This window comes from Chinchilla lanigera, unplaced genomic scaffold (genome assembly GCF_000276665.1).
Source record: "Chinchilla lanigera isolate Chin_1 unplaced genomic scaffold, ChiLan1.0 scaffold00064, whole genome shotgun sequence".
Lineage (NCBI taxonomy): Eukaryota > Metazoa > Chordata > Mammalia > Rodentia > Chinchillidae > Chinchilla > Chinchilla lanigera.
In genome coordinates this window covers 9,394,348-9,421,646 of record NW_004955465.1, presented here as the reverse complement: position 1 = coordinate 9,421,646, position 27,299 = coordinate 9,394,348, and the positions used below count along the sequence as shown (strand labels likewise).

General features: G+C 42.5%; 1 long non-coding RNA gene across 1 annotated transcript; it reads right to left on the bottom strand.

Annotated features, from left to right (window-relative positions):
• Positions 1-878: 878 nt before the first annotated feature.
• Positions 879-27,299, bottom strand: LOC102013707. The gene is made up of 3 exons (XR_263261.2): positions 26,608-27,299; positions 5,618-5,707; positions 879-2,262 (listed from the first exon to the last, which is right to left on the bottom strand). It is a non-coding gene; the product is annotated as an uncharacterized LOC102013707 (long non-coding RNA).

Genomic DNA, 27,299 nt, shown 5'->3' with positions numbered 1-27,299 from the left:
TGAATGGCCTGATAGGAAGGTCAGTCTCCCACGGGAAGGGTGTGGGGGGTTGTGAGAAAAACGGATGGGAGGGGCTCGAACTGGGTGACCAGATACCCAGATGGAAGTCTGGATTCTGCGAGGGAGGACAAGAATGCACGGTGGGTGTCACTGGCCATCTCAGCACTATGATAAAAGCAGAGGGGCTGGGAATGTAGCCCAGCGGTAGAAGGCTTGCCCACCATAGGTGGGACCCTGGGTTCAATGCCCAGCACAGCCAAGAAAGAACAGCACCTGTTAGGAAAGTTGGTCTGGGAATGGCGTTTCAGTGCGCTGGGGAAGAAGGGCTTAGTTCACTGTGACAGCGCTCGCTGAGTGAGGACCACCGAGCCTGCGAGTATAATCAGGGGGTGAGGTAACGTGGAGACAAGCGAAGGGGTAAGATGTGGGCTGAGAGGCAGCCATAAAAATGGGAAGGCTGGGAGCAGCTGAGGGGAAATTGGAAAACCAAATGAAGCTTTTTGGTGAATGCAGGAAGTAAGATTTGGAACTCTTCTGGCCTGGCAGACAGCAGAGTTACAGCACTGCTGCTAAGCGTGAAGCAGGGACCTGCTGGAAGTAAAGACAATAAGCTCAGTCATGGATGTTTCGAGTCCACTGAGAAGGGGAAAAGAGGTCTGGAAGTGAGCAAGGCACTCTTCAAACATGTAAAATGGACCAGTAAAGTAGTCTCAGATGAGCGCTGATTATCTCAAAGCAAAGAACAGTTTCTGGTTGGCTTTGTTTTGCTTTTTTTTTTTTTTGAGTCAGGGTCTCCTTATGCAGTTCAATTTTGCCTTGAGCTCACTTTGTAACCCAGGCTGGTCTCGAACTCAAAATGATCCTCCTGCCTCAGCCTCCCGAATACTGGAATTACAGGCCTGGCCTCAAGTTACTTTTTAATGGATAAAAAAATTACCTCTGAGCAAATGCAATATATTAATATAGATTTGAACCCTATCAGACAGATAAAAGACAATTAACATATGAAGCAGACCTAATGCCTTGCAAGTTCAGGAAGGAAAAGCTACACAGCAAATTTGTCTGAGCTGAGACTCAATAAATATGTTCCACTTTACTGGCTGCAGGGTTTAGAGTATGTAGGGTGATTCCAAAGCCAAGACCCTTCCTGGAGAATAGACACTGTAGCTCTTGCTGCTTTGAGGGCCTGTTCTGATTGTTTTGTATTCATGGAGGGAAGGGAGTATGACTCAGTAACGTGTGTGTATGGAGTTACACATGAACCCCAAAAGTGAGATCCATTTATCTGCATCATCTCAGATGACCCTCCAGCTCAGCCAGTGGTAAAGGAGTCCAGAATTCCAGGCTTGAGACTTTGGAATCCCAGGTGTCTTAACAGGTGCAACCCTGCAGTGGATAGAAGTCTGTTCCTTTTGCCCGGTTGTTGATGTTTGGTGCTTGGCACTGTCCGAATGTTTTGGTACCCTCAGAGTCACATCTTGAATCCCTAACCCAAAGTTGTTGGTATTAAGATCGTAGTTCCCGTTGGGGAAGTGACTGCATCATGAGGCTGAGACCGTCACTAATGGAGTCAGTGCCCTTATTAAGTAGTGGGGAGAGGCTTGTTCAACCTGGAACCACGTGCAGACAAAGCAAGCAGCTCCCGCCTAAGAAACAAAGCTGCTCCAACCAGATACCAAATCTGCAGGCACCTTCTTTTGGCTTTCAGGCCTCCAGAACCACGAGAGAAAAACTTTTGTTGTTGACAAGCTGCCCAGTGTGTGCTGATTATCTATTAAAGCAGCCTGATGGGACCGAGACAGTGTCAACTGTTTTCATTTGGTGCCGTAACTTTGCAAGAGCAGACTGAGAGGACACTGTTTAGAAAGCAGCTCAGTGTATACATGGACCCTCGACAGGTGTTCTATTTAGCAGGGCCTCAGAGTTAAGAGAGACGAACAGAAGGATTATGGTAATCTATGTAACACATTACTGGCAATATGTATGCTAATTTGACGGACATGCTGGGTGAGCTTGACTTGTAGTCATCCCTGGGTAAATAAATTGCTTCACAATTTCTCCTATAAAATTTCACAAAACTAATAAACTCCAAATACAAGAAACCAAACAGGAGTGCAGGCAACTGCAAGATCTTTTCCAGGAACTGCATGAGAAGTGTGCATTTGCGATTTACTGATCCTCTTTGGAGAGCAGCCAGAAGGCAGGTAAGTTGTTTGCTAGGGTCTTGGCCGTCGTTCTCAGAAAGTGGGAATTATTACCGACCTAGAAGACAGTGGGTAGGTCTGGTCAGAATGAACAAGCCGCGGTTATTATGAGCAACACGATAAACGAACAGAAACAGCCAGATTCTCCGTGGCCCGAACTGTCCAGGCTTCCACAGTACCTCTGGTGTGTAAGGAGGCAGAAGCACTCTGCAGGCCCTTGGGGACCAGGTGGCCCAGGGCTGTTGGCACAGCGCTCAGTACCTGCTCACTGAGGACGGAGTAGTGACAAGGGAGGTGACTGCAGTTCCTGGTTGGGCACTGTGTGTGCATAGTGGAAACTTCTGACATACCTTAAGCGAAATCTCTTTCTCAACTATGTGAACTTTTTCTTGCTTTTCTACCCCTTCCCCCTTAATTTTCTTTTCATTAAAATTATTTTTACTTGACATATAATAATTGTACAAATGTGTGGCATATAATGTGATATTGCAGTACATACATACAATGGGTAATGCTCAGGTCAGGGTAACCTGAACATCCATCACCTCTACCATTCATCATTCCTCCATGTTGCTAACAGTCAAAATCCTCTCTGCTAGCTATTATGAAACATATAATTAATTGTTGTCAACCATACTTATCCTACTTCATTAAAGAGCACTAGGAATTATTCTCCCTACCGTGCTCTGGTATTTTAAAACCTACAATGGTGAGCTAAGCATAAGCTAGTATCTGCAGACCCCAAACCTTTCTCTGCTGAATACTGTGATCATTTTTCAGCAATGAGTACAGTTAATTATTTTCAGAACGCCCATCCTGTTTGGAGTTTGCACTCCTTACGTGATAGTTCTTGACATTTTCCTGTGTCCACTCTACATGTGTAGAAGGAACAGACTGTCAACTTGCCTGGGCTGAGGGACACCCAGAAAATCAGTAACACACAGTGCTAGGAGTGTGGAGGAGATGTTTCCAGAGACACTGGCACTCACACTCTCAGCAGTGTGAGTGGGGAGGGCTAGCCCTGAATGCAGACAGCACCATCCAACAGACGGGGGCCCAGGTGGGACAAAAAGGGGGGGACAGTCACACACCACGCCATCAGCCGTTCTTAAGTGACTGCATCTTTTGTTGTTGCCGTGGCCTGAGGCCATCAGTCTCCAGATTCTTCAGGCTTTGAGTGCAGACTTGACCCAGCAACTCTCCAAGGGGCTCCCAGGCCTTCATCTTTGGGCTGGACTTGCAACACTGTAAATTCTTGTTCTGTGTTTCTAGCTTCTTAGACCCAGCAGATATTGGTTTCCTGGGCTCTCTAGCCTGCAGGGGGCCATTATGGGGCCACAGTGTTTGCACACACCTGTGATTATGCAAGCCAGTCTAATCATTATTTATACATGCTATTGGCCCTGTTGTTCTGGAGAGCTCTGACTAATACAGTAATGTTAGAGTATTGTGTCTTGCACTTTAATGTGCTGTAATCCCCAGGGAGCTTGCCTGACTCTCACTCTGAGAAGGGCCCAAGAGCCTGTTTCTAACAAATACCAGCGGATGCTCATTGGACTGCACACTGAGTAGCGAGACTATAGAGAAGAAATTTACAGGACAAAAATGTGCTGTGTTCTGCTAGAGGAAAGGCAGCCTTTTTAATAAATGGTGCTGAGAAAACTGGCTATCTACACACAGAAGATTAAATGTAGACTCTTATCTCTATGTACTAAACTGAAATCAAAATGTATCAAAGAACTAAATGTTAAACCAGAAACACTTAACCTGCTGGAAGACAAAAGAGATAAAACTCTCAAAGTCATAGCTGTAGCCAAGGGCTCTCTGAACAAAACCCCAGTTGCACAGCAAATAGTTCCAACAATCACCAAATGGAATCACAGTAAATTAAAATGCTTCTGCACAGCAAAAGAAACAACCAACAGAGTGAAAAGATAAGCTACAGAATGCAAAAAAATTGCCAGTTACTCCTCAGAAGATTTATATCTAGAATATATAAAGAACTTATGCACCAAAATAAAAGAGCCAATCAAAAAATGGGCAAGTGAAATGCACAAAAATTCACAGAAGTAAAAAATGATCAATAATACATGAAGAAATATTCAACATCACTGGCCATTCATGAAATACAAATTTAAACAATACCGAGATTCCACCTTACTCCGGGAAGAAGGGCCATCAACAAGAAATCAAGTAATAATAAATGCTGGTGCGGCTGTAGGGTAAAAGGAGCACGCTACACTGTTGGTGGGAAAGTGAACTAATACAATCACTTTGGAAATCAGCATGGAGATTCCTCAAAAAATTAAAGTTAGAAATTCCCTTTGACCCAGAAATCCCCCTTCTCGGCATCTTCCCCAAAGAGTTAAAGACGTCATAGTCATATCACAGTGATACACGCACACCCCCGTTTATAGCTGCACAATTCATAACCCCTGTATCTTGGAAGCAGCCTACACATCCAGTAAAAATGAAAGGGAAAAAAGATAGATAATAGGAAGCAGGAGACAGAGCTTTTTCAAAGGGGAAGGGGACCGAGAGACGGAGGGAGGGGAAAAGGGATACTGGATGAAAACAAGGAATTGGGATGTGCTGTGAACGTGTGCCAGCTCCACAGGGAGTGCAAATATCATGTACTGGTAAATGGTGGCTTTAAAAGTGTATTGTGCTCACAGGGAGGGCACTAAAATTTCAACCAACGGGAAGTTCTTTCAACCAATGAGAAGAGATGGTTTTGTAACAATGAAGACACCACGATGAGAGCGGTGTCACAGGCAGCCCAGGAGCCCGCTGCAGGACGAGCTGGCTCTTCTCATCAGGCAGGCTGTGCTGTCCAAGGGAGAGTCTTCGCGGGCAGCGCCGTGCCCTCTCTTTGTAGGGGAAATATCAGCCACGCTGGGGGGCACCATCAAGATAATCGCTAGGGTCGGGTGGTGTTACAGCTGGAAAGGGAAGGGGGTGACTCCGCTCCTTTGTTTCTAGCTGTACCAATTCTAACTCGACATTAGAAAGAAGTAATTAAGCGTATGTTCAGAAATAGACAATAATTATTAAACCAGTGAAGGTGGAGAAAGTGAACAAAGAAATTTGTAGCTCAGTCCACAGGAAATCAGAGAAAGGGGAAGCCAAGGGGAGGCATTATACAAAAAAAAGAACAAAATGAGATCGGAAACACAGGTCTAACCTTGAGTGGTGATTGTAAACGTAAACAGGATACATGGGGAAAGACTGCTAAGTCTTAGGCAGATGAAAATATTTGTGTAGTATTAAAACTGCATAGAAAACAATTCCCTCATTTTCTTCATCTATATGGAACATCAGTAGAAGGGCATCACTAAACTCTTGGTACTTACCAACTGCCATGTAAGGAAGGGTCATTGGAAATTCTTGTAATGACCAGAGGAGATTCTTACCTTAAGGTATCTTCCCCTTTTTTTGGGTACCAGCATCAAATCCATGGCCTTGAGCTAACTGGGTAGGTGCAGCACCGCTGAACGAAATTTCTTAAATAAAATACAAACAGTGAAATAAGCATGACTCAGTATTAGAGTTATTAATTCTGAATGGTATAAGTACGAGTTAGTCAAATTAATCCTTTACATCTCCTTATTTTTAACTTTTCCCAAAATATTATTTAATAGGAGGAAAAAAAGGGAGGGGGTGAGCAAGTGGCTTGCTGTCACAGTTGACTTGCCCTTGCCAGCCTTGGAGAAATCATGTCCTTCCGAGGACAAGTTGGGGCTGCGGAGACAGGAGTGGTGGTCAAGTCAAGGTCTTGGCGAGCTTTAGCAGAGGGACAGAGTGCATCAGCGTCCCTGTCCAGGGAAGATCATAGCCCCTTACATCTGACAGATGTACTCTCAACTTCTCAAAGGAAATTCAATATTTGAAACTTTTCCCTCCAGCTTTTATAAATAGAAGTCAATATTAACCGAAGAGCGAGGAACCCTTTCCAACAGGCTATAAGTTCCTATCGATTATTTTTATTTCATGTCTTGCAATTCCTTGCTGACTCTTTCTCCGGCTCCTGGTGCTCAATTTGCTACCTCTCACAAGTAACGGCCTTTTTGTTACTTACAGAAAGAAAGCTAAGTGCTGGGCTTGAGCAGCCAGCTGGGCTCGGGGAGGCGAAGCACTGAAATCTTTCCCAGTGGACGTTCTGAGGTTCCTACTCCATTCCTTCCTGGCTCAGAACTGTCATTAGATTTCTTTTTCATTTGTTGCTTGGTCTTAGCACTGATTATAAAGTATAACTTATTTCAGATGCTGCATGAGTTTTACAGATGGACTTGTACCCAGGGTGTGTGGTATTGTATTAGCAATGGAAAACAGACAAATACAGGAGGTAACACACACGTGCCTGAGTTCCCTGTATATGTGTCCTCCCATAGCTTTTAGCTCTCGGATGTATGCACACTTAGCAGTTTCTATCTCCCTGTTCAGGTTCTCACACAACTCCCCGCTCCCTTTTTTTTTTTTTTCAAGAGAGGCAGTGGTTTGCCCCATCATCTCACCTTTCCTGTGGATCTAAGACGCATTACTGATTTTTCAATGTCTTCACTGTTTTACTTGTTGAGGTGGAGTGGAAACTTCCATGCTCTTTACATACAGAACCAGAAGCCAGACACCCCTGGCCCTGTGTTGTCAGGGATCCTTATTTGGTTGTGGATGGAGGTTGCTGCTATCACGATGAGGGAGAAGGTCATATTATTCTAACGTTCTTAGACAAGCGGGGGACAGGCTACAGGTAAGAGCTTCGTTAGCTACTGGAAAGCGGCTCTGCCTCTCCAGCCCTGCAACTCAGTGCGTGCTTCACGCCGAAAGCAAACACCGCTGTTGTCCAGGGCTCAGGCCCAGCAGCAATGGAAGGAGTAGCTCTCCTCTACCTGCAGCTGGTGGTTCTGCAGTGCTTGCCCCGGGTCCTCTCCCGGCACCTGTCAGTGCTTGGTGCCCTCTATCTTACACACATTTCCCCACTCCTTTTTTTGGGTAAGTTCCCCTCTAGACACTTTCTGTACAAACGTGACCCTGTTTCTTTCCTCCTTCAGGGATTTCTTAGTTTCTAGCAAGCTGATGGCAAACTTTCTCACTTTCCAAGGCATTGATAGCTTGCTAAAATACACTTCTTTCTTTTCTTCAGCCTTTCCAAGAAATTTTGACTAACAGGGGAGGTAGCTGCCATAATAAACATGAACAAAGTTCCCTTCATGGAGTAGAAAAATTGTAGAATGTTGTAGACCCTCAGGATCACCATCATGAACAGGTTACAGAGTGGCACTCTGCGATACATCAGGTGGTACTACTAAAAGTAACAAAACTCCATGGGTGTTACACTTAATGTTCATTATCACAGTACTTAAAATTTACACAAGTTAGTTCAGAATCAGTATTACTGAGAACAAGAGCACATTCCTATGTAAACTGCTGATAATAAAATATTACATGCTACACATTATTGAGAGGAGTAAGGTAAGAAAACTCAAGAATTATATATATTTATACCCATATAAATACACCAAAACATTTTATATTCATTATTCCATATTCCTCAGCCTGAGGATGTTTCTACATAAAATATTTTTGTAATTTCTCTCTGGAGCAGATTGCAGGTGAATTTATCCACAACATACAAGAATCTCATCACTTTCATCTTGGCCACATCTCTGCCCCAAAATAAATATTTGGTATTATTCAGCTTGATCACTTGTATTACATGACAGAATTTACTGACTGTTTTCAAGAAATCAAATCCATGTCATGGGTGAAAAGGTATCGCTACTGGTAACATCTGGGAAAATTTGCTTACTGAGCCGGGCGCACAGCTGGGTTAGCAGTAAAGTATATACTTAGTATGCGCAAGGCCTGGTTTCAATCCTGAGCGGTCAAAACTAAAACAAAACAAAAATATGCTCAAGGCATTGAAGGCAGCCCCTAAGAAAGAAGTACTATATGTTTCAGAAGGCTTCAGAATATTAGAAGTTAATCTCCAGTTGGCACTTACTGAGTTATTAATATGTTGGTGATGGCTTTGTGGGGCAAATGGCTTGTTCCATCTAGATAAATGTTGGCATATGTATTTTAAAATCATAATTTTATAAAATGTGAGTGAATTCAAAGGTTCTGTGCCTCATCTCTTGGTTCTAAAGTGAAGCCAAAATGAAAACAGATGCAGAATTCAACTTCCGTGATCAGGAAATTGCCCAGCAGTGGACAAAGCATGCATCTCTAAGCACAGCCGCACTCTGCGAAGTCCAAGGGCATTCAGTGAGGGAGCTGTCAATTGTGTCACCAAGCGGCCTCTCTTGTCAGACTCCCCCTTGATTTTCTGCCAGCCCAGCAGGTGCCACAGTTTGTTGGGTTAAGCCCTGCATAAATATTCTTTCCTGAGAATGAAAAAAATGAGCTCTCAGAGAACAAGATAATAAGAAGAGAAAATAGGAATACAAAAGCAGGCTTTATGTGTAATGCCCTGGACTTCACTCCCTGGATAATATCAGGAGATATACACATTGATTATGAATCAAATATGTTGTAGCTGTGTATAACTCAGAAACTGACATTATTTAATGTCTTCATCAAGGGATTGTTAAACTCTAGCTCCAACATTATCACACAGAAATTAGGACATGTTATATATTAGTGGCTTTTCCTCATATACCAAGAGTTTAACCTTGGAGCTGTGTCCAAGTACAGAGCTGACTGATGCATCCCATTAGCCAATAAAATATTCACTGGTTTCTTCACAGAGGAGATAATGTTTGAGCTAGAAAGAATGAAGTGAAAGAATTACCATCTTAAATTTTATTGAGAGTATAAATTGATATAAACTGGGCCTTGCATAAGCTTCAGCAAGCACTCCACAACTGAGCTACAATGCAGCCCTAAACTGGTACACTTTTTTTTTTTTTTTTTTTTTTTTTTTTAGGTTTTTCTCCGGTACCGGGAACCGAACTCACGACCTTGCGCTTGCCAGGCAGGCGCTTTGCCGCTGAGCTAAATCCCCAGCCCCTAGTACACTTTTTAAGGTAGTTTGTTGATGTCTCTTAAAATTTAAATGTACACACTTGCTCATCCTCACAGTCCATGTCAAGAAATTTATATCACTGAGATATTTATGTAGGGAACCAAATATGTATCAAATCTGCAAAGATGGCTGCAACAAAAATAAAATTATGAATAATGAAATATATCTATAAATACTATCATGGAAATTTAAGATATACACAAAACAAAACTATATCATATATAGTATGATATGCTTTTGGTTAAAAAAAAGTAATTATGACATATATGTTAGTATGGCCACACAGTGCTGGGCATGGTGGCACACATCCCAGCACTCGGGGGACTGGGGCAAGAGGATAGCTATAATTTTGAGGCCACCATAGGCTATATAATGAGGTAAAGGCCAGCCTGAACCACACAGTGAGATCTTTTCTCAAATAAAAACAATAAAGATATGGCCACAGAAAAACAGTTATCTCTACAGGTTAAGATTATAGAATGTTTTCACTTTTAGATATAGAATGGTGAGATATTAATAATTGAAATAAGTGGGAGAAGATGGGGGGTAACAAAATAAAGAAATGGACTCTCAAGAGGAAAAGAGGTATCATCTAGTGCTTAAGTGAAATGGAAGCAGATGGGGGCTGTCTTGATCAGCTGTTTGTATGCCAATAGTTAATGTGGAAATTACTTTGTCCTATTCTCCCTGAGAAATGTGGTACAGTTGTCCCCCTGTGACCTCAGGCTCCACATCAGCTGATCCAATAAGTCTTAGATCCAAGACAAGGTTAGGAGCATGAAGGTTATGTTTGTACTGAACCTGTATGGGCTTTATTTCCTCACTATTATCCCTAAACAGTACAGTATAACGATTGCGTACACAGCATTTACACTGTCGTACGTAACTGAGGTCATCTTGTGATGATCTATAGTACGAGGAGGACGTGCGTAGGTTCCATGCCATACTACACCATTTTATGTTAGGGACTTGAGCACCTGCAGGTTTGGTTCCCTGGAGGTCCTGGAACCTGTTACCCGCTAATAAAGAGGGATGAGTATAATTTACAGAAATAACTACACTATTTTTTTTATAATTTAAACTTTCCATGAGTCCTGAGAAGGTCCTTCTCTGACTCCCCCGTCTTATTGGAAATCAACTCATGTGTCCATGCAAGCATGTCTGTGCAAATACTGTACAGCGCTCACTGCAAGAAGTATGTCTAGATGATGTGCATCTTTCAACTTGGCCGTGTGCAGCAGCAGTAAGCACCCAAGACGTACCGACGCTCATTTTACTGAAAACACTGAACACTATTTTTAAACACAGTAGTCTTTCTGAATACTGTATTGGTGCTTCACACACTTGTGACTGCTGCACGGAGGGGCAATTCAGTTTCACACCCTCCCTATCTCTCTCTTTACATACTGTACCTCTAACTTCACCCTACCATGTAGTTGGGACCATTTCTATAACATAGGCCATTCCCTGCTTAATGTGCCAACTCGAGGCTCTTATTTCTGGTCTTAAAATGCTCCATTTAAAAGATGCACTGAAGGGAATAAATGTATGGAAATGGAACTTGCTTCCCAGTTTCGTGTGTAGGCAGATACAAAAGACATCTGTGTAGCAGCGATCCAGGAATCAGATTACTCTGCTTGTCCTGTTTTTTTCAAGGATGGTAGAAGGCACTGGTGTAACCATGGAAATGTTCCTTCCAAAAACACAAATCTTAAACACAACCTCAAAGCCTAGAAACACAGGAAACCAGGAGCTGTAGCCTTCCAACCGAGACTCCAGCATTACCGTGACACAGCGTAGCTAAAAAGAAATCCTTTCCAACACAGAAAGAAAAGTGCTACAAAGACACAGCCTTTTGCGTTTCCTCTAGGCAAGATGGCTTTTATTCTGTAAGACAAAACACTTGTCAGCAACTTCAGAAATGAACTACCTACTTGTCTAAAATTTTCTTAGGGACTATTATTCAGTAGGTAAATTCACTTTCTGTAGATAATTGATGTGTGGCATTTAAATCTTAAATTAAAGCCTTATATGTTAATCAACTGGCTGAAACAGGAGTAGTCCCCTGGGGGACAGAGATCTTTCCAGGTCTAAACTTAACCAGAAACAACTAAAATGTGCAAAATTCATATGACAACACTGAGGCTGGTGTATGGACTAACTACACTGAAATAAATTAAACAAATATTTATCATATGCCTATCATATGATAAGCACTATCAAAGGCTAAGCAAGCTCCTGCCAGCAAAGACAGACAAGATCTCCGAGACGCTAGAGTTTACACAGAACTTGGTGACCACCTGTTCAAGTAAAAGGGACGATTGTGTATGTATCGTGTAAGGTAGTGAGAAGCTGTTCAACAGGGCACTGAGGTGAGGGTGACTTGGGCATCAGGCATGCAGGGCTACGTGAGAGTGAAGACCATGAAAATGCACCCTCTGACCCAGGTTCGCGTGCCTGGAAGAGAGAACCGGGAACAGGTGTGGAGAAAGCGTTCTAGGCAAGAGGACAGTAGCACAATGGTTCCAGGACAAAAACAGAAAAGATAGCGATGGGAGGGAAGTCAGTGAGGATTTTATTTTGCATGAAATAAGAAAACAGTTCATGGAGGAGAACATTTTGTGTTATCTGTTTGTTTCTTCTTTGTAAATCTTTTTCGCCTGTGACTCATATACTCTGAGTACCACTTTGACCAGTCTTTTAGGATTATGATACACAGTGTTTTAACTATTGTTATTCTCCAATTATCTTATTTTTTCACAGAAGAGTGCTTTATATAGTTTCTTTATTAAGGTTTCCCTGTATTATATTTATATATATGGATATATCTGTGTGTATGTTTTAAAAATTAAAATACATAATTAAAGTTATGGGCAATATCTAAAAAAAAAAACACTCGGGGTCTTTTGCTCTGATTACTGTCATCATTCTGTTGCTTTGGAAGGAAAGAAATAGAGGCAGAGAGAACCAGGTGAGAGATTTTGGCTTAAGGTGGCATGGCAAAAACGGAGATGATAAGAAGAGAAATTGTATAATATATACATATTTTATAGTAAATTCAACAGGCAGGCATTTGTCTTCTTTTAGTCTAAATTAAGTAGTTGAGGAGAAGGACATATAGCAGGAATGGGTTGGCCAAGGCCCTTATAGTCATTTTAGACTGCAGTGGCAACAGATCTCACCCACAAGGAGAAAAATTCTGCTCCTAAGGGCAAAAAGAGACAATGTGGAAATATGCACACAGTAAGAAGTCCAGAGCCACTGTACAAATGCTTCAAACAACAACAATCAAAACACATCCTGAAGCTCCAGGTAAATAAAAATATGAGAGTTTTTCATTTTTATTTGTTTAATAAACTTTGCAACAAAGCTACTTATGGAGAGCTGGTAACTAGTGTGAGGTCAAAAGCAGAATGTCTGATTGTAAAAAATTAATCCTCAATGTGAGAAATAAAATTCTAGTCAAGGCTGAGAAATTATGAAAGACATAGCTGGAAACATACATGAGTGCTTTAGGAGGATAAGTGAAGAAAGAACATGTGGACAGGTAATGAAGCCTAATATACTATTACAGTAAAATACTTTTTATGTTCAAACTAGAAGTGCACGGGGCCAGGGATTTAGCTCAGTGGTAGAACGCTTGTCTAGCAAGCAGGAAGCCCTGGGTTCAGTCCTCAGCACTAAAAAATTAAAAACCTAAAAAAAAAATAGAAATGCAATTTCAGGACAATGCAATTTCAAAAAAGTCTGTCTGAAGACATATATATATATATATATACATATATATATATATATATATATAAAACAAAAGAACACTTTCTAAAAATATTAACACAGTGTGGTAGAGTGTGATACATCCTAGGGCTATGTGTCCACATCTTTAACCACTGGTACGGGCACAGAGTAATCAGGAATCAGGCACAGTACTGGAACAGGACCCTGGAGGTCCCTGGTCCCAGGTGTCAATCCGTTAGCTGCTGGAGAGTTATGAGGTTGTCTAGTGGGAAGGTGTTCAGAGGGCTCAGCGCAGCACCACTTACCAACCAGTACAGATGTCTTACTCCAAGAACCAGGGTGGGTGATCCAGGGGTGTGGGATGACCATCCGCCCTGAGCACCAGTACACAGCACAACCTCCTGTAGCCTCCATATCCGTTAGTATGTGATCGCATCCAAAGTCAGCCTAGGACACATTATTACCTGTACAACGTAGGAGATTATGTAATAGTGTGCATATTCTGACCCTTTCGGTATGTTCACATGCATGGGGACAGAACCGAGAAAGATTTTATAGCCTCTAGCAGGATTGTAGGTGATTTTTTTCCTTACTGTTTATTTATATTTTCTAAATTTCTTACAATAAAATAAGCTACAAGTTAAAGAAGCTCTGATCTTAGTCAAAGAAAGTAGGAATCTACAGTTGTTCTATTTTTTCTGTTTATATTACAGATAATAACAGCCATAGAATATAGCACTATAATCCTATATCGAGTCATATGTCTTTCTCTAGTCTGAAAACTGGAATTCTATAAACCTGAACTGTACATCATTTCCACAGGATCATGGAGTTCAGGCTTGACAAAGAGAGACCCTGTGTCAAAAATAAAAAAGAAAAAGTAAGGCTGCTTTCATATATTTGAAAAAGCCAGAGGAACTAAGAAACCTTATTTATAGTCACTGCATTTAGAGATAACCTTCAAGTATTTTCAGGTCTCCCTATTAGTTAAAACAGGCTGCTGGGGCTGGGGATGTAGCTCAGTGGCACAGCGCCTTCCTGGCAAGTATGAGGTCATGAGTTCAATTCCCAGTACTGGAAAAAACAAAACAAAACAAAACAAAAAACAGGCTGGGGGTGGTGGGACATGGAGATTTACTGAAGATGCAAATAAACACAAAGAAATTGGCCTAAGAAAGTTTTAAAAAAATTGAGAATTAAGATCTCTCTTCTCCCTCTCTCTCTCAGGAATGATAGAAATAAAGGCAATAAAAAAAATAAATAAATAAAAATTAAAAAAAAAAAAGAAATAAAGGCAATAGATCTATGCTATGAGCTACAAATAACAGGAAAACAGCCAGAGGAAAAATATCTTTTGTTATTATCATTTTATTATTTCCTGTTTATGACAGAACTAGTTGAATCAACTAATTTTACCATCTTACACGTATAAAATAAAGAGATGTTCTGACATGCAAAGAAACAGCAGTCACAACTAAGGTCCCGATGCACTTTAACAGTATCTTTTGCAGTGGATTTTTCTCCTTTGGAAAGCTTGAGGTGGCAAAGAAAAATGTACCAGGTCCATTTCTTTCCCTCCTTCCCCCTCTCCCTCCCTCCTCACCACCCTCTCTTCTTCCGTCTCCCTCCCTTTCCTTTTTCCTTCCTCATGAAATACAGATTCTAACACTGAAAGGGCCCTTAAGAAAATGCTCTCTATGTTTCCCGCTCACAGTCAAATCTAAATGGAGCTGGAGACAATGAAGCCTGCACACTGCCGCCACGCTGAATTATGCGTGATGTGCTGCTGAACGCGGCTGGGTGTCTCAGAGTCATTTGTGCCCAACAATTTGCATACGGATTGTAATTATGTCACACAGGTGAACAAAAACCAGAACCACTGGGTGTTCAAAAACTTTGCCCAACATCACTCAACAAAAGTTACAACGAAAGTTATTAATCAAGAAACTATTTGAATTATAAGGCATTCTTAATATGATGATGAAATTTAGGTGAATGGTATCTCCTCCATTTTATACATAAGATGGCTTTATATCTGTGATGGTTTGAAGAACTTCAGTGATTGTAATATTGAGAGCATTAAGAAGTAAAATAATGAAAATGGAGAAGGGTTTCTCAGTGAAGCAGGAAGGGACTGCAGTGGACAAACAAACGCACACTGCTGGAAGCTGAATGCTCCACCCCTGAGCACGTGCTGGAAGCCAAATCCCCAGTGAAAGGGAGGCCCAGTGGGAAGTACTGTACTGCAGGCCTAAGGGGTCCTCCCTGAGTGATGGATTAATGTGGATTATAAAAGGGCTGCAGACTGCAAGCCCAAGATATTGCTCTCTTCTGCCTTCAAAACTTCCTGCTGAGCTGGGCGTGGTGGCACATGCCTGTAGTCCCAGCATTTAGGAGGCTGAGGCAAGAGGATCTTTTCAAGTTCAAGGACAGTCTGTGCTACAAAGTGAGCTCAAGGCCAGGCTAAACTGCATAGCGAGACCCTGTTTCAAAAAGACCAAACAAACAAACAAACTTCCTGCCATGCCTCATCCATGGGGTGAGAAGGAGAGGCAGCCCCTAGAACGACGGGGAGTAAATCTTGTAAATTTCCCAGTCTGTGGTGTTCTGCCATAGCAGCACAAGCAGACATGTCCTGATCCCCCCTCACGCAAGGCCCTGCTTCCCAGCTGCAGGGAGAGCTCAGCTGCCACACCTTCAGTGCTGCCTTACCTACGGAGGCCCACCTTACTCAGGACAGCCCACATCGGCCAGCCCAAAAGGAGTGGCTTAAAGGCCTGGCCATTTTGGCTTGATACAGGACAAGTACAACAAGCAGTGTGAGCCCCAGAGAAACAGTACTGAGCCGCATCGTGGCTCCACTTCTTGCACCCTACTTCTCAGGTCCTCTTTGTAAAGCTGTTGGCTCTTCAAACCAGTATTATACACCAAACTCTGCCGCATCTGGAAAACTAGCCTGTGTCCGAGTGCCATCGTACGCTGTTAAGTGAGAAACAGAAGTCGTAATGCAGTATGTGCTGTGTAGTATAAAAATGAACAGATATGTACATGGGGAAAAGCACTGGACACTATTTGGATACTAAATTTTAGCTGTGGTTATCACTAAGAGTGGAAGCATGGGGGGCCTTCTGCTTCTACGTGGTACCTTTGGAAATGGTCCAAGTGCACAGCATGTGAGAGGTAGGCACAGACCCCTTGGGCTTCAATCTCCAGCTAGAGACACTTCTATGAACTTGCAGCACTAACTCTAAGATAAAAGAATGACAAACTTAACTATTAAAATTAGGGGGTCTTTGCTCACCAAAGTATTTTTACACAACAGCAAAAACCTTAGTTAAAAATGAGAACATATTAAGAATTCACACAACTGATAATTAGGATCAATAATACACCAAAAACTCCAAATTAATAAGGAACAAATAAAAAAGAAAACACAGGCAACAAACACAAACAGGCATTTCAAGACAAGATAATACATATGCCAATAAACATAAAAGAGACGTCCAAGTATGTTAATGGTAATAGATGTGTGAATCACGACTATACCAAAGTAACTTTTACCTTCATTTCATATGAGATTATCAAGTGTTAGGATATTGATTATAGAACCTCTTATCCATTCAGTGAAATCTGAAACTGTCACAAACATTTTTGGAAAATGTTCAGTAGTATTTATAGATGCTTACAGAGTCCAACATTCATAGCAATCGTACTCCTTGCCTCAGACTCAAGATACGTTATGACTTACATACAAGAGTGGGGATTATACCACGTATGGCTGTGGGTTCACAGCAAGGTCCTGCAGAATTGGATGGCAGCTTCACGGATATTTATTAAAAATAAGTAGGGAGGAGGAAGGGAAAGAGAACACAAGATACATAGTGTACATTATGATCACACTATATATATTAGATATGTATATGTACATTATGAGGAATGTAATCATTATGTACTACAAACATGTACTAATAAAAATAAACATGTTTTTTAAAAAGGATTGAGATATATAAGATGGGAGAAATGACCAGAAAAAAAATAAGTAAAGAGTAAATGAAGGCCTCGTGTGGCCATCATTTAGAGAGAATGAGGCATTGGGGCTGGGGATTTAGCTCTGCGGCGCAGTGCCTGCCTGGCAAGCGCAAGGTTGTGCGTTTGATTTTAGGTACCGGAAAAAAAAAAAAAAAAGAAATAGAGAAAATGTGTCATGAACTAGAGATGACAATTTACCTATTTCTGGGCACCCCTTGAAGTACACTTTTAAAAGGCAGAAATAAAAATCAACAATAATATTAGGACTAAATTTTTATTTCTTAAAATACAAGTTCATCAGAAGAGAGGACTAGAAGAAGAAATAAAGCTAAATTAAATGTCTTTTATAGGTAAAGGAATAAATAATCAAGGAATCTTATCAAATAAAAAAGCGCATCAGAAAGAGAAATATACCAGTTATATTTGTGCAAATTAAGAGAATGAAACTAATTGAGTACCTTAAATATTATTTGTTCAGTTAAAAATATAAAAATTGGTGATCAATTTAACATATGCCATTTGAGATAGTAAGATTTTAATATAGCATTTACATCCACTTAATTAAGATTCAGAAATTAAATGAAAAAATAATTGACAAGTAAATATACAGAGTCCACCAAAAAAATGTGTACACACTTCAGAAAAATAGTATGATATTTTTTCAACAGCCGGTGTTACCCTTGTATGGGGAAGCCTAGAGGATGTCACAAATCCCAGAAAGCCCACTACACTGCCAGCCCTTAGAGAAGAAACTGAAAATGCATGTGCAGCCATCTCAAAGACCAAGGTTACCCAAGCAGCAGTTCACTGTACTAATAAATGTCTGGAAGCGAAGGGGAACCACCTTGAGCGCCTCTTGTAACTGGAGAGGACAAAGGTAACCTGAATTAATCTCATGATGTCTCAATAAGTTTAGTATTAAAATATTTATACAAGTTTTCTTTACTTGAGTGTGTATACATTGTTGGTGGACTCTGTATGTTAATTAACTAAAACTATAGTAGCCACAGAGAGTAATAACCTAGATTTTCCTTTACCAGACCATAAAAGGAATTTTCTTTCAGAAAACAGAGTACATCCAAGGCTAGTAGGCTATAAGATTAGTCTTTTTAGTGCCACCTTTTAACAGTTCATAGCCCCTTTAGAATATAGAAATTCTATTTTGTTTACTAAAACCCTGCAAAGTGGACATTACTATTCTTCTTAAATCCCCACTTTTTTTGTTTTTCTTGACACAGGGTCTTGCTGTGTAGTCCAGGCTGGCCTTGAATTCACTATGTAGCCCAAGCTGGCCTCGAACTTGTGTCAATCCTCCTGCCCTAGCCTCCCGAGGACTGGTATCACAGGCATGTGCCACCATGCCCAGCTTTTCTTTCCTTTTTTTTTTTTTTATAGATGAGAAAACTGAGCCTTGGAAAGATTTAAGTAGCCTTTCCAAGTTATAAAACTGGCAAACCATGCATGCAGGATTTAAACTTTGACAAATGACTCAGGCCCAACATTCAGTAAGTAGGTTACCACGAATACCTCAGTCCATGTGAGATAATCTACTATGCAGAACAAAAACCATTTTAAACCATATGAGATAACTTAGAACAAACTAAAGCTGTAACTATGCCTGCTCTTTCTGGCCTTACTCTTAGAAGACTTCTATTAGGTTTACAAGGCGATCTACCTAGTCTCTGCTGTAAGAGTACATGATAAGAACAAAACCCACGCTGGTCCTTTGCTGCCCTCTTATGGAAGATGTACTTAGGTACACAAAAATCCCCAGCCAATAACTGCAGTCTCTGCCATAACCAAGTTATTTCAAGTATCAAGTTTTACAAGGTAGATGAGTTTCTAGAAAAACACAATTAGCACATGAGTGGTACAAAATGAATGTCTGTAGTATTGAGCTGAAAGGTGTATCTACTGAATCTTTGATATGTACTAAATTTGATAAGAATCCTAGGATTCTTTATTTAGTTAAAGGAATAATCACTCTCCAATTTAGTCTCTGGCATGAAGATTTGGGTATATCACATTCACCTAAATTATAAAACTGCATCATATAGTTTTTTGTTCATAGTAAATATATAAATTTGTATCGTCTAAAATTTTTGTCCCATTTCAATTACTTTTGCCTTTTAAGAGCTGAAACCTAACAGTCAAAGCAAATGGTTCAAGCATCTTCTGACTTCCTGCTATTTATAGTTTTTGCTGGCTGTGACCATAACCTCTCAGGAGAAACTGAGAGGTTGAACTTTACCATAGAGGGGCCTGATCAAGTCTCAACAAAATCTGTGGACAGCATTGCTTAAAGTTTTCATGTTAGGGCCAGGCGTGGTGGTGCACGCCTGTAATCCCAGCACTCGGGAGGCTGAGGCAGGAGGATCATTGTGAGTTCAAGATCAGCTTGGGCTATAAAGTAAGCTCAAGGCCAGCCTGACTTTGGAGTATAATACTGGTTTGAAGAGCCAACAGCTTTACAAAGAGGACCTGAGAAGTAGGGTGCAAGAAGTGGAGCCACGATGCGGCTCAGTACTGTTTCTCTGGGGCTCACGCTGCTTGTTGTACTAAGCTCCAGTTTCTGTCTCAAAAAGACAAAAATAAATAAATAAATAAAAATAAAATAAAGTTTTCATGTTACTTTCCTGGCTAATTCAGGTCTGACAATATTAAACCCCACAACCTCATAAACCCAAAAGATTGAGTGATTTTTATGGCTGAACGGTAGAGTAATGGTTTCACCAACTCCGTCATGGGTGGTCTTCTGAGCATGATCTTGTATGAGGAAACTTCTTCAGGCTCTCCATGGGAATGTAGTCCTAAATCCTGGGGACTAGACCACTCCTGGCTCTCTTTGCCGATACTAGAGGGCTATGGACAGCACTGAGAAGGGTGCTGTATGTCACTCCCAAACACTGGCTAGGGCACCACATGCAGAAAAAGCTTCCTGGTATATTCACCAAAAGTATTTCCTGGATCCCCCCAGGAGCTCCGCTCTAACAACTATGTCTTTTTCTTCTAAGGCTTTGTTATGTATGTCTTCCTTCCCATTTTCAATGATACCACACTAGCTCAGGCTCATATCTTCCTAACGCTCATCCATCAAATACTGTATTTCTTAAGCATCAACCACCATGCGCAAGCACCCATTAGGACCCAGGTACAGAACGGTAACAAGTGACATGGTCTAAGCTCATGTAGGTGATAGCAAATACAGTGACAAACAGTCTGACAAGGTTCCACTAGGGAAAATAAAGTTGCCTTATGGACAATATAGCAAAGATAGGTCCTAATTTACATGAGGACTAGAAGAAGGGATGCTATCTGGAGATGAGCGCTTGGTGGAACTAACATTTACTACACTTGAAGACTCGGTGGTCGTAATCCAGGTGAAGAGTGTAGAAAAGAAATCCAGGCACCAGAAACAATAAAAACCCTGACCCTTAAAGAGGGAAAAGCATGGTACACCTCAGGGTCGACATGAAGATAATGTGTGAAAGATGACACTGGAAAATAAAGAGGGTTTTGATCATCAGGACCTTACAAGCCACATTAAGAAGTTTGCCTTCATTTGAGGCGCTACAGTACCATTAAATGGTTTTAAGTAGAAAACTGACATGATCTAATTTTGCTTTTTTAAAAGCTCACTCCAGTTTCTGGGTAGAGACCTGTTTGGAACAGGGCAAAGGCAGAAATAGAAAGATCATATAAGAGGCAATTTCAGGAGTTTCAGCCAGACAGAGCCTTGGTTAAGCTAGTGGCCATGAAATTAGAGAAATAGATTGAATTGCACGCATGCTGCAGTGGAGAAATTGAGAGCGTGGTGGTGGGAACACAAAGAGTGTTTGAGCACCTGGTGAGTGGAAGCCAGGTACTAAGATAGGGAAGACAGAGCAGCCAGTGTGGTCGGGAGAGGGCCCCAGAAACTCAGCTTGGAACATGTGCGACATAAGGGGAGACACCCAAGTAACTGTGTCAGGCAGTCAGCACACAGCTGACGAAATAATGGAAATGGATGAGAGCACTTGGAGAGCACACAGGGAAAAGAAAGAGGGTCAGGGCTAAGTCTTGAGGGAACGCAGAAGGCAGAGCCCCAGACACCAGGTAGGAGACAAGTGAGGAGTCCTGGGCTAGACACTCACACCTAGTGACTGCAGCTGTTAAATGAATGGATGGGTACATCGGTCCCTCTGACCACGTTCCCACAGGAAGCTTATGGAAACACTCTGTACTCTGAATCCCCTATGGAGCTTTGTCTTTCCTGTGCTTTCCTTCTGCTCCCCTTCCACTGCTGCCCTGGGGTCACCCTGGGCAATACGGCTTCTTATAGTAGCCCTGGAAAAGCCTGGGCCCGACCCTTGCCGAGTGTGACACCTAAATCTGAAACCAAACTGCCGCCTGTGTGCCCACAGTTATGGCTGACACCGCACCAAGAAGCCCTGGACTGTCCAGTCTCCCTGTGCCAAGGGCTAACAAAAGGCTACTTTTACCAGTCTTATATTTACGAACTAATGCATCACTTAGGGAAAAACAATCTGTTTTCCAAAGAAAATTGTAGTAAAAGTGAAATAGGCACCTGTTATGGCTTAGAGCTAAAATGTCCCCCAAAGCCTCATGGACTCAGAGGGGGGCTTTGGGAAGGTGACTGCGCTGTGAGGACATGGAGCGGTCTGGCTGTCTGCACACAGGGTCACAGTGGGTGGGCCCTGGGAGGACGCATCTCCCTTTGCTCTCTGCTTCCTGACCCAAGCCATGAGCAGCTCTCCTCCACCACCTCCTCTCCCTCACTGCCCTGCCTTGGGGCCAGCGACTACAGACTGCAACTTCTACAGACCATCCTTTAAGTTGCAGGTGTCAGATACTGTATGCCAGAGAGGAGCAAAATAACTAAAACAGCAACATGTTAGCAAAAACATGTATGTCTACACACTCACAATTTAAAAACATATGCATTCATTCAGAAAACACTTCTTCACCACGCACACAGAAAAGGACCAGAAAACATTTCCCAAGTACGTACTCCATGCTAGATAGACAGCTGTATACTTTTAGAACACAGAGGCACACAGTGAAAAATAAACTTGTTCATAAAAAATGTGATTTACATGAACAAATAATAGGTTTACTGTTTATATTCCAAATAAATCAGTAAACATTTAAAATTGTTTCCATTTTACTCTCTATCACAACCAGTATCTATAGCTATAACTCATGAATAAAAGCACTTGTGATACACACTTTTTGGATTCTGTCCACAGTTTCTGGCTCCTATCCCCCTCCGCAAGGCAGTGGGTCACAGAAACTCCTGTTTACACCTGCCTTTCTGGCTTGCAGCTGGCCATAAAGAAATTCTCTGATCTACCTTTGCTGAGGAAAACTAAACTTTTCAACCCAGACATTCCCTGGCTGCACCCCCTCCCCTTTCCTCCCTGGCCCATACCAGCTGCACCTTGGCGTAATAACATCAAACAGCTTCGTTACATCCTGCTACCTCCCTCCCTGCCCAGCCAAGGCCACCGCGATGTGCAGAGCTGTAAACCTGTCACCTCTGAGTAACTAACTGCCTTTGTTCGGCTTGCCTTCTCCCGCCACAAGCCCTACGACAGCTCTCCTAACCTAGACGTGGGGCTCAGACTTTAGGGTGCTGAACCCCTCTGTGCCTGCGGGCACAATGAAGTTCCGTTTCTCTGAGTTCTGCTCGGTTTCTTTGCGTCCAGTGAGCTAACACTGCAGTAATACCTTGTCTAGTGGATCACAAGACCCCCATTTCACAAGGGGTCTGTCCCACACTTGGGAAGAAAGAACACTGCCGAGGCTGGGTCTCCCCACTCAGTCTGTTACTGTTAGCACCGCTTCCTGTCCAGTCACATTTCTGATCATGCTTATACAATGAAGTCCACAGAAGACCCCAAAGGGACAGGGTTCAGAGATCCAGCCAGCCAAACACACCAGGATCAATGCTGCTTCCCACGTACCTCTCCCTAAGCATCTCTTCCTCTGTGGCCTACATAATGTCCTCTATAATAAACCCGTGTTCCCTGGGGTCCTGTGAGCCACGCCAGCAAACTAACAGAATCTGTGGAAAGGGTCAGCCAGAAGCACAGGTCAAACATCCTGGACCTTGTGCCTGGCAGCAGAGGGTTCTCAGGGATGAACCCTGGACCTTGAGAGCCAGCGCTGCCCTGACAGACAGGGACTAAGTGGGAGGACGCCAGCCAGAGCCTACCGTGGAAGCCACATGTCCACGTACATCTTGTGTCAGAAGTTGTGAGAGTGTAGATAGGAGCAACTGAGTTTAAGTTGGTTTTTCAATACTTTTCAGGGTACTTCAATGATTTTTAAGGATTTAAAGGTTCCCTCAGACCAAAACGTTTAGGAACCACTCTCACCAGTTCAGGAAGAGACCGAAAATTAGCAGAGTCAGTTAGAAGATGGCTTTGCGAACATGAACGCCTGATTTAGTACGATGGCTGTAAGAGGAACAGATTAAATCTTAGATAACATGGGTTAAGAATATTAGCAGCTGTCTTGGTCCAGTCTGCGCTGCTGCTATAACAGCATTCCATAGCTTGGGTAATTTGCGAATAACAGAGACTTGTTTCTTACAGCTCTAGAGTCTGAGAAGTCCAAAAGCAAAAGGCCTCTTTGGTGAGGGCCCCAGGCCTGCACACATAGGAGGCATTAGCATATTGAGGGAGGGGCCAGGCCCACTCCCTTCTAACCACCCTCTTGGGAGCAAGGGGTCACATGAGAACTACCTTAGTCCCTTTCAAGAGCCCGGGGAAATGACCTCAGGACCTCGCACTCAGCCCTATCTTAAAAGTGATAGCAGGGCGCGGTAGTGCACACCTGTAAGTAATCCCAGCACTCAGGAGGATCCTGTGAGTTCAAGACCAGCCTGGACTACACAAGCGAGTTCAAGGTCAGCTTGAACTATATAGCAAGACTCTGTCTCAAAAAAACAAAAAAAGAGCAGAGGACCCAAACAGATATTTCCCAGAGAGGACATATAAATAACCAAAAGGTACATAAAAAGGTGCTCATGTTACTTAAAGCCACAAAGAGGAGCAACCTCATACCTGTGTGGATGGCTATTACCAAACAGTGAAACGCTAGAGCTGGTGAGGTAACGCTTTTACACTACTGGTGGAAATGTAAACTGGATAGCCATTACAGAAAAGCATTTGGAGGTTCCTCAAAAAATTAAAAAGAGAACTACCTTATAATCCACCCATCTCACTTCTGGGCATATATTCAAAGGAAATAAACTCAGTGTATTGAAGAGACTTCCACGTTCACTGCAGCACGGCTCACAGCAGCTAAGATGAGAAATCAACCCAAGTGCCCACCAACAGACGGTGGATAAAGAAAACGTACGCGTACCCACAAGGATATTGGCCCTGAAAAAGGAACCCTGTCACACAGATGAACCTAGAAGACGTGACACTGTCACAAATAAGCCACACAGAAAGACGAATAGCACATGATCTCACTCATATGTGGAACCCAAAAAGAGAACTCACAGCAACTGAGGATAAGGGCTACCCGGGTCTGGGGGGAGGCTGCATGGTGGCTAAGGGGTACAAACTCGCAGACATAACAATGCATACTGCAGTGCACTGCAAATGTAAGTTGCAACACCTGCAATTTGCTACCAGACCAGATCTTCGCTGCACCTATCTTTAAAAAAAAAACAAAACTTGAATCCACAACAAGAAGTGAAGAGAACCAGAAAAGATAACTAAGGTTACCTCCAGGAAAGCTATAAATAGGCACTTGTTTTCTCTCATTCTTCCATTTTCTTTAAAAGACATAAAGTAATATATGCATTGTTTGGTTTGTAACATTTACAGTCCCCCAAATGGGGGAAATACAATAAAACCGTGTTGGAGTAAGGTTTCTGCATCTCACTGGAATTGTCAGTATAAACGAAAGCTGACTCTAAAGTTAAGAAGTACATCATGAGCTCTAATTATAACAAAAAAGAAGAGGATGAGGAGAGGAGAACTATTAGAACAGCGTTATTGGGTGCAAAATAAAGGAGTAAAAGAGGTTAACAGAACTAAAAAGACTTAAGGACACAGAAAACAGAAATAAGATGGCACGCGCTGAGCCCAACTGTACAAATAACAATCAGTAAGATATGATTGGATGAAACAAAAGGCACAGATTGTCAGGCTGTAACTCCAACAACACGATGCCTAAAGGAGAAACACTCTGGATTCAACAGTGTAAGTCATGCAAACAGCAACTACAAGAGCGCTAAAACAGCTGTACTGCTACTAGACAAAGCAGGTTTTAAATAAAGTCACTAGGGAAACATAGGAATGTTTTATAACAATAAAAGAATCAACCCACTAAGAACACATAACTTACAAGCGTGCATGTACCTAACAGAAACAAAATAATATATAGCAAAAACTTATTTTAAAAATGACAAATAGACGCCTCAAGAGCAGTAGCTGAAGTCTTTAAGACCCAATCAGCCAGACACCTCATGGATTCTGCAAGCTGTAACATGACCGGAGAACTCTTCAGTTCTCCCGCCTGAAACTCGCTCCTCCTTTATCTCTGTTAAAAGGCAACGGCATCAGTCCAATTGTTCAAGCCAGAAACTTCAGTGGCTTTCTCTGGCACTCCCCACACAGTAAGTCAATGAACCTTGTAACTTCTCTCTTCAAAACACATCAGCATCCAGTCACTTTTACTCTCTTACACGCTGGTCTAAGCCATCACTGTCTTTCCCTGGGTTATGGAAAGACTTCTAACTGGGAGGGGATTCTTGTCTTCCCTGGCCCCCAGAAGTCTAGCTCCACAAAGCAGCCGAGTGAGCCTTCTGACAAATCATGTCGCTCCCCACGCTCAATTTATTCTTTCCAGTAAGTTTTGAATGAAATCCAAACCCTATACACACCCTTTCCAGCTTTATGCCTTGCTCCCCTAACCCACACTGGACTCTGCTACCTTTAGCAAGTTATTAACTACATTTATAATATAATCCTGTATTTAAAAAACACCACACACACGTGACAAAGGAGAGTCCCAGACTTGCATACAAGAGTGTAAAAGTGAAACAATTTGTACATCTAGTAGTGAAAGGATACAATGTAGTTATAAAGTTTACTGAGACTATGGTGTAAAAAGTTGAAACATGTTCTAATAAAAAGCCGACAATCACAGTCTACATATGAGAATAAGAAAATTTAGTATTTTGCATGAAAAAAGGCCAAAAGAAGCTGACATATTAAGGTGAGTTCCAGGTAATGAAGGGTGGTTTGAGCTTTCTTTTTCTTTATTTGGCTGATTTTCATAAACGTACTGCAACTGCTTCAGAACAAACAAAACTGAGCTATATTTTCATGGAATAAAGGGAAACATTTATGTACTGTAATAAAGAATTAGTATTATTGTCCCCAAATTTCAAGTCTTGATCTTCTTTATTCTCCCCTCCCCCCTTTTTTGATACAGGTCTCGGGGTCTCACTTTGTAATTCAGGCTGGCCTCGAACTTGTGGTGATGCTCCTGCCTCAGCCTCCCGAGTGCTGCGATTACAAGCGTGCACCACCACACCCAGGAGAGTAATGGTAAAGTGATCTATGTACATTTCTGACAACTGGATAATACCTGGCCAATATGTTTCTTCAAACAATTTTGATCCGCGTTACTTTTGTTTGCAGTCTATGTTACAAGGAGTCTATTGAGAGCTTAATGAGGCAGACGCTGGCAGTACAGCTTTAGAAGGTGCAACTTTAATTCCTCCCTAGGGGACTAACAAAATTTTAAAATATTAAGTATTTCTGGAACGCATAACTTGTCTGGAATAACGCCTATAAGAAAGACGGTATTTTTAAAAATCGAGGCGTTTCAAAAGTACATGCTTGTCCCCAAAACCTTATCTCCGGACCAGTAAAATTTTGTACTGCTTGTCGGCGGCGGGAAGCCGGGGGCCGGGCTCCGTGGTCTCCATCCTCAAACCCGGAGACCTCGGCTTCGAGCATCGCGGCGTCCGATCGGGCCGCAGGGAGGGGCGGAGCGGCGACGCGGGCCGAGATCTGGCCCATACTCGCTCGCCGCCGGGCGTGCAGCTCCGGAAACGTTCTCCCTGGGAGCGCAGCGCTCAGGACCGAGGAGGGCGGGGTGGGGAGCGCGGGCCGGCCGGAGACGCCCTAGCTGGGCGGTGGCCAGGCCCCAGGCAGGACGCAGAGAAGGGAGCCGCCCCAACTGGGGCTGAACTTCCGGGCGGGGACCTGCCCTCGCAGTCCTGCGGACGCCGGCGCGCGCGCGCCTCCTAGACTTCCGGGGGCCGCTCAGCTCCT